Source organism: Procambarus clarkii, unplaced genomic scaffold (genome assembly GCF_040958095.1).
Source record: "Procambarus clarkii isolate CNS0578487 unplaced genomic scaffold, FALCON_Pclarkii_2.0 HiC_scaffold_1937, whole genome shotgun sequence".
Taxonomy (NCBI): domain Eukaryota; kingdom Metazoa; phylum Arthropoda; class Malacostraca; order Decapoda; family Cambaridae; genus Procambarus; species Procambarus clarkii.
Window position 1 is genome coordinate 1 of NW_027190960.1, and position 8,861 is coordinate 8,861.

Genomic DNA, 8,861 nt, shown 5'->3' on the forward strand with positions numbered 1-8,861 from the left:
CGTCTGCCGTCATGGCTTTACAGGAGGCATCCGAGGCTTACCTGGTCGGTCTCTTCGAGGACACTAACCTCTGTGCCATCCACGCCAAGCGTGTCACCATCATGCCAAAGGACATTCAGCTTGCTCGCCGTATCCGTGGAGAGCGTGCATAAGCTAAATCGACCACCCTAGTATACACCAAACTCGGCCCTTCTCAGGGCCAAAATATCCTTCTAAGGAGATTTCAGACATTCCTAGCATAATTTAGGTGTCATACATACATGTGATATCAATAAATCAAGTCATTTGTAGTACAACCTGTTCTCTTACAAACAAAACGCCGTCGCTTTTCACTCTTATGCACTGTCAAGGATCACCCCCCCCCCCCCCCCCCCCAAAATAAAAATTGTCATACTGTACTAGAAATAAAAGCAGCTTGTATAAGTGACATATACTGTCCAGTCCTGTTTTATTCTGTTTTCGGTCCTCTGGCTTAATCTGTTAAGTTAGGAGATGACATTTTAAATTAACCGTTTTCTTGACATTTTCAAACCTAAGAGGGTGGCCTGCATAGTAATCCTAATGTGGAACATAACAATGAATCTCTAATCTCTAGAAAAAAAGATACCGAGTGCTTATATGTGTTGAGAGAGAGAGAGAGAGAGAGAGAGAGAGAGAGAGAGAGAGAGAGAGAGAGAGAGAGAGAGAGAGAGAGAGAGAGAGAGAGAGAGAGAGAGAGAGAGAGAGACACACAGACAAGATAGACAAGACAGACAGACAGACAGACAGACAGACAGACAGACAGACAGACAGACAGACAGACAGACAGACAGACAGACAGGCAGGCAGGCAGGCAGACAGACAGACAGACAGACAGACAGACAGACAGACAGACAGACACTGAGAGAGAGAAACACACACAGACAGTTTCATAAATATTCTCATTTTATAGCTATTTGCTTTCAGTGACAGAGGTTTTTGTTATAATAGTATTGGTGTCTAACACTCACAATCTCTTTAGAAATTAAAGTGTGGCTCCAATGGAGCCGAGTTTGTTGGTTTGAGGCCAAGCCACCACCACAGGGCAGTAAGTAAGCCGTTTACTTGGAGGAGGTGTACTTGGTGACGGCCTTAGTGCCCTCAGAGACGGCGTGCTTGGCCAGTTCTCCGGGCAACAGGAGCCTTACAGCCGTCTGGATCTCCCGACTGGTAATGGTGGAACGCTTGTTGTAGTGGGCCAGGCGAGAAGCCTCGGCGGCGATGCGCTCGAAGATGTCGTTCACGAACGAGTTCATGATCGACATGGCTTTGGAAGAGATACCAGTGTCGGGGTGGACCTGCTTCAGCACTTTGTAGATGTAGATGCTGTAGCTCTCCTTCCTCCTGCGCTTCTTTTTCTTATCGCCCTTGGCAATGGCCTTCTGGGCCTTTCCGGCCTTCTTGGCAGCCTTTCCAGATGCCTTGGGTGGCATGATGATGCTCGTGCTGGCTGGCGTTGCGATACAATAATGAACTTTTGCGCGAGGCGAGCTTTCCTTTTATATCCCGCTCGCGACTCAGCTCAGAGCGGGTCGCGTGGCGGAGCGCGCTGATTGGTCAGTGGCGGGCTCCCTTGATCCTGAGCGGGGTATATAACACGAAGCTCGATCTGCGGGGCGGCATAAAACACCACAAACCCACAACAGCAGCAGCAATGTCAGGACGCGGCAAGGGAGGCAAAGTGAAGGGCAAGTCAAAGTCTCGCTCCAGCAGGGCCGGACTTCAGTTCCCCGTGGGCAGAATTCACCGTCTGCTGCGTAAGGGCAACTACGCCGAACGCGTCGGTGCTGGCGCTCCTGTCTACCTGGCAGCCGTCATGGAATACCTCGCTGCCGAAGTTCTGGAGCTCGCCGGTAACGCCGCACGTGACAACAAGAAGACCCGTATCATCCCACGTCACTTGCAGTTGGCCATCCGCAACGACGAAGAACTCAACAAACTTCTGTCTGGCGTAACCATTGCACAGGGAGGTGTTCTTCCAAACATTCAGGCAGTTCTTTTGCCAAAGAAGACAGAGAAGAAGTAAGCACTTCTGCCACCCACCACGACAAATACCATAACCAGGCTCCATCCGGAGCCACACACACTTTAATAGAGAGATTCAAGTAGACAATCAACTTTCAAACATTAATAATAACATTTATATTGATTTCATTTGGAATGTGTACATAACAAACAAACAAACAAAACAAAATTATAGGGGATATTCAGCATCACTTGGAATATTAACCAATCATATAAATCCAATATATATTTTATATTTTACTTTAAGCGAGGAATTCATATTCTATTAATTTTTAATCATACAAATGAACAAAAGCAATTCTTCACTAGACGTAATGAATGAATAAATGATCAAGGTTTTAATGTGTTTCATGAATATATATATATATATATATATATATATATATATATATATATATATATATATATATATATATATATATATATATATATATATATATATATATTAATACTTGTGAACCAGAATATGTTTGAGCAGCAGCGATCGTGCCTGCCATTGGCCGAAGTGCAACAATTCAAATAATTTAAAGGGCCTGCTCGGGTATATAAGAGAGGCTGGGAGACTGGGGCCGGTGGTGGGTGATGGGTGATGAGTGATGGTGTGGTGTGGTATGGTGTTGTTAAGAGTTGATTTACGGCCAGCCAGCCAGCTGCAGCCAAGGCAGGGCAGGGCAGGGCAAGGCAAGGCAAGGCAAGGCAAGGCAAGGCAAGGCAATAACAGAACAGGACAGGACAGGACAGGCAAGGCAAGGCAAGGCAAGGCAAGGCAAGCAGGCGGGCGGGCAGGCGGGCGGGCGGGCAGGCGGGCGGGCGGGCGGGCGGGCGGGCGGGCGGGCGGCCAGCCAGCCAGCCAGCCAGCCAGCCAGCCAGCCAGGCAGGCAGGCAGGCAGGCAGGCAGGCAGGCAGGCAGGCAGGCAGGCAGGCAGCCAGCCAGCCAGCCAGCCAGCCAGCCAGCCAGCCAGCCAGCCAGCCAGCCAGCCAGCCAGCCAGCCAGCCAGCCAGCCAGCCAGCCAGCCAGCCACTCCCACTTTGTATTTATATGCATTCAATTTATATTCAAACATTATATATGTTAAGGGCCTAGTTTTAGTGTTTATTTTAAAAATGACAAACATCGAGTCGTTTTACCAGTCCTTTAGCGTTAACAGTGATGCATTTTAAAACTGAACAGAAATCACCTTTTCTGGATATATCAAATATCGAATCCGCTTAATGTGCCTACAATTCAATCATTCAAAAAATACATAATTTACATCATGCCTTTTCATAGAACAGACAATAAGATTTGAGACAATAAGAACTTTACTTTTATAACTAAAGTTGCACAATTATACCAACTCTATGGTGGCTGGGTGGTAAGGTGTGTGGCTGGTGTTTTGGAAGTCGCGAGTTCAAACGACCCAATGGGAGTACTTTTTTTTTTTGCCATACAATCTTCCTAATACTATTATGTAGGTGTGTGTGTGTGTGTGTGTTTTTATTCATTCTTTGGTTTTATAGATGACATACATATTGACTCCTTTTACCGGTCCTTAATTAGGCTCTGGGGAAGCAATGGTGGTGGTGCATTTAAAACTAAACCAAAAATCACCAGTTCTGGACGCGTCAAATATCATATCCGCTTAATGTGTCTACAACCTAATTACTTAAAACTACACTATTTAATTCATTCATATCATGTGCATATTGGTCATTATGCTCATACAACCGACATCAAAATTTATTTTCATTATTAGAATCATACATTTCATCAAGTAATACAGATACAAAGAGATTTTCTTTCTGAGAAGACCGTTAGTATTGGCTGGCTGGCAGGCAGGCAGGCATTTGAGGGTTATTATTTCGCCTGTTGATTGGGGGGAGGGTTGATGTGTTAGGGGGTTTTCGGTTAGGTGTGGTGGTGGTGATTGGTGGTGATTGGTGGTGATTGGTGGTGGTGGTGATTGGTGGTGAGTAGTGGTGGTGGTGGTGAGTAGTGGTAGTGGTGGTGGTGGTGGTGGTGGTGGTGGTGGTGGTGGTGGTGGTGGTGGTAGTAGGTGGGAGGGGGGGGGGGGAAGGGGACTGATGGTCTGTGGATTCCTTCTCCGTACCCCTTACATATAAGCAAAAACATGCCTTCCTGTGGGTATAGAAACATTAACACAAATTATATATGTAACTGATATTGTAGCCTTTTAAACAGAAAAGATTTGTACATACAAATACTTTTAAATTATCATTTATTTGTGGAAATGGCATTTACGTCATTAAATTGATACCTCAGCATCAAGCTTGTGTCCTGCAGCTGTGGTCCAGTGGTAAAGTGTATATAAGTGATGCGTATTCTTGGAGTTGCGAGTTCAAACCCGGATTAAGCTATATATATATATATATATATATATATATATATATATATATATATATATATATATATATAAAACAACATGTTTTGTTTTGGTTGTTTGTTTTTGTATAAAGCCTCACACACTATATTAAGCGAGTTTGTTTTAAACATGACATACATATTAATTCATTTTACCAGGCCTTATTCCACACAACTCCGTGAATTTCCCGTGGAGCCAGCCATTCAAACAAAAACAAACGAAACAAAACAAAACAAAACAAAAAACATTATTGCCAACAGCATTTGGTGTTCCCAGGCGGTCACCCATCCAAGTACTAACCAAACCCAACGTTGCTTAACTTCGCTGATCGGACGAGAAGCGGTGTTCTCAACGTGGTATGGCCGTTGGCATGAGACTGCCTACACATTGTGGCTAATAACCAACTCTTTTTAGTCATCACGGCAGGATACGGACCTTCTTGTGGTGTCTTAATGGTAATTGTATCCTAACATATTTTTGTCTCCTTGGCATGGATATTTAACATCGTTTATTCAGTCTTGGGTTTATGTTCTTTCGCCATTTACAGACATTTTACATCTACCTACTTCCTCAGCCTGCCCTGCCAATTTCTAATGAATTTGTGGATTTTCTTTTGTAATACATACATGTGTGTGCTCATCTGCTCTTCAGTTTTTATGATATTTGTCTCATCTGTCCTGCTTTATGATACTTTTACAAAGAACATGAACAAATGCTTCTATTTTAGAGAAGATATGGGATCCAGGTTTCGGAGCCGTAAAACCAACCGTTGTGATTGGTGGACGAGTTGCCAGGTTGCAGCTTCTGTACCGTGCCGGCACATAAATAGGTTCGGCTCAAGCGGCGGCAGCATCATTCCCCCGTGACTGTCTGAGCGTCTCTCATCACCTTGGTTATCTCATCATCATCATGGTAGAAGCAAAGCCTACCAAGAAGGCTGCGGCTGCTGCTGTGGTGGCCACCACCAGGAAACCTCGCGTCCAGGTTGCTCACCCGAAAACTAGTCAAATGGTTCTAGCCGCGGTCGCAGCACTCAAAGACCGTAAGGGCTCGTCTCTACAAGCAATCAAGAAGTACGTTGTTGCCAACAACAAAGTCGAGGCTGCCAAGATCGCCATTTACATCCGAAGATTTCTCAAGAAAGCAGTGGCTGACGGCATTCTTGTTCAGACCAAGGGAAGTGGAGCTAGTGGATCATTCAAGCTGGCCGTAGCAGAGAAGAGGGCCGTTCTAACTCCCAAGAAAGCCACCACAACCAAGAAACCATCTACAGCAGCAAAGAAGGCCGTGGTAACTCCCAAGAAAGCCGCCACAAGCAACAAACCACCTACAGCCTTGAAAAAGAAGCAGCAGCAGCAGCTTGTTGTTGGGAACAAAAAGCCCAAAATAAAGAGAGCTTCAAAATCTCCCAAACCACCCAAGGCAAAGAAAGCTGTCAAGAAAACAACAAAGGCAAAATAAACGATGACATGCAAGCAGCATGAATACACATGACAATAAACATCCAGGCCTCCCCCCTCAGTGGAGGGGCCTCATATGATTCCAAAAAGAGTTTAGTTTTGTAGACAAATAAATCATTACTTTTGGGGTAGATTTACTCTGTATATTATATATATATATATATATATATATATATATATATATATATATATATATATATATATATATATATATATAATATATATATATATATATATTTATATATACACATGGGTGAGGTGATATGGTACCAAAGTTTTGGGTAAGGTGATTGACATTTACACAAGATAAAACACGAACCAATGGGAATAAAAACATAAGAATGGAAGTAACTGCAGAAGGCCTATTGGCCCATAACACAAGCACTTCCTCTTGATGCTTCTATATTGGTTCGGAGTCTTGAAGCTATAATATATATATATATATATATATATATATATATATATATATATATATATATATATATATATATATATATATATATATATAATATATATATATATATATATATATATATATATATATATATATATATATATATATATATATATATATATATATATGCACACAAAACTAAATAGTCTTGTTAGACAAATTGCCCCTATTAGAGGCAAGTTGACTAACAAGCCGAATGACTGCAATTGTTTTGAATTTGAGTTAAATCTAACATAGAAATGTAATCAAACCTAACCTAACCTATGCTAACCCAAGCTAAGCTAACCTAACCTAACCTAAGCTAACCCAAGCTAAGCTAAGCTAACCTAACCTAACCTAACCTAACCTAAGCTAACCTAACCTAACCTAACCTAACCTAACCTAACCTAACCCAGCAATTCATGATCTTAATATAATACTGTTAATTGGATAAACCAATTTGGAAAGAAATGTTCGAAAATAACAAAATTAACTGTGCTTGTTAGGAAAATTGGGCCTTGCATACTTGTCCCAATAGTGTGGTTCTCGCTTTTAGGTACGACATAAACGTATACCTAAGTTGAGAGAGAAAAAGATTCGCACTCAAACATGCATATCGATTGCCAGTCCTGAATTCTGGGTAGATATTCGTGTCCTCCCTTTTCATTTACCATCATTTGGATACTATCAAAACAGCTCTGAGAAGGATAAAATGAATAAAACGGGTAGCTCACTCATGTAAAAAGGAAGAGTTGGGAAAGATCTCTCTCTCTCTCTCTCTCTCTCTCCCCCTCACCCCCCACCAATGATCCTGCTCTGCTAGTATATAACGTAACAAACCTTCCCCCCCCCCCCCCTCCCTCCCCAATCAGAGTCCCTTTAAGCATGCGAGGATAAAAAATAGATTTCATAAGACCCAATGTGCTAGCTGATATCAAAACAATTTATGTTATCGTCTATTAAGCCCTTCAGTAAAAAAGTATAGGGACCTAATTAGGTCCCGTTTTGAGGTGGTGGTGGGTGGAATCGATGGATTAGCCAAGCTCTTATCCGCCGAATCCGTAGAGGGTACGACCCTGGCGCTTCAGAGCGTACACCACGTCCATAGCAGTGACGGTCTTCCTCTTGGCGTGTTCCGTGTAGGTTACAGCATCACGGATGACGTTCTCGAGGAACACCTTCAGGACGCCACGGGTCTCTTCGTAGATGAGACCCGAAATACGCTTCACGCCGCCACGACGAGCTAAGCGACGAATAGCGGGCTTGGTGATGCCCTGGATGTTGTCACGTAGCACCTTACGATGACGCTTGGCGCCACCCTTTCCGAGTCCCTTGCCTCCCTTGCCGCGTCCAGTCATGGTGTTGAAGTTGTGTGAATCGAATTGACGAATGCCCGCACGATTTCCCGACTATATCCCATCAAGCGGACGTACTAGTAGCATTGCAACTCCTGCCTGCCCTTACTTTACGCTTGTGGTCGAGTAGACACGGCTTTCTCACAACGCTTTCAAAACTGCAGTTGCCTACTCGTCTGTTTCACGTCCCTGTGAAATGACTTTTGCACAAATCCAAAAAATAGAGCAAAATCAGCGATAATAGTGATTGAGGTGAGCCGCCTGTTGGCTGCAGCCAGAGGAAGGAGGGGAGGGGCAACGGGGTGACGTAGGCGAGTCGAGCAGCCAATGGCGCTCGAGCAAGCGCCTCGAGACGGCGTATATAAGCAAAAATTTTTCGGCGCCGGCCATCACAAACCACAGTTGTTCACCATGGCTCGCACCAAGCAGACTGCTCGCAAGTCCACGGGAGGCAAGGCTCCTCGTAAGCAGCTGGCCACCAAGGCAGCACGCAAGTCTGCTCCTGCCACAGGGGGTGTGAAGAAGCCTCACCGTTACAGGCCCGGAACGGTCGCCCTGCGTGAGATCCGTCGTTACCAGAAGAGCACCGAGTTGCTCATCAGGAAACTTCCCTTCCAGCGTCTGGTGCGCGAGATTGCCCAGGACTTCAAGACCGATCTTCGCTTCCAGTCGTCTGCCGTCATGGCTTTACAGGAGGCATCCGAGGCTTACCTGGTCGGTCTCTTCGAGGACACTAACCTCTGTGCCATCCACGCCAAGCGTGTCACCATCATGCCAAAGGACATTCAGCTTGCTCGCCGTATCCGTGGAGAGCGTGCATAAGCTAAATCGACCACCCTAGTATACACCAAACTCGGCCCTTCTCAGGGCCAAAATATCCTTCTAAGGAGATTTCAGACATTCCTAGCATAATTTAGGTGTCATACATACATGTGATATCAATAAATCAAGTCATTTGTAGTACAACCTGTTCTCTTACAAACAAAACGCCGTCGCTTTTCACTCTTATGCACTGTCAAGGATCACCCCCCCCCCCCCCCAAAATAAAAATTGTCATACTGTACTAGAAATAAAAGCAGCTTGTATAAGTGACATATACTGTCCAGTCCTGTTTTATTCTGTTTTCGGTCCTCTGGCTTAATCTGTTAAGTTAGGAGATGACATTTTAAATTAACCGTTTTCTTGACATTTTCAAACCTAAGAGGGT

The 8,861-nt window shown here is 44.2% G+C and overlaps 1 non-coding gene across 1 annotated transcript; it reads right to left on the reverse strand.

The window, feature by feature from the left end:
* Positions 1 to 4,657: 4,657 nt before the first annotated feature.
* Positions 4,658 to 4,776, reverse strand: LOC138362527 (5S ribosomal RNA). The gene has a single exon (XR_011227739.1). It is a non-coding gene; the product is annotated as a 5S ribosomal RNA (ribosomal RNA).
* Between the last annotated feature and the right edge of the window lie 4,085 nt (positions 4,777 to 8,861).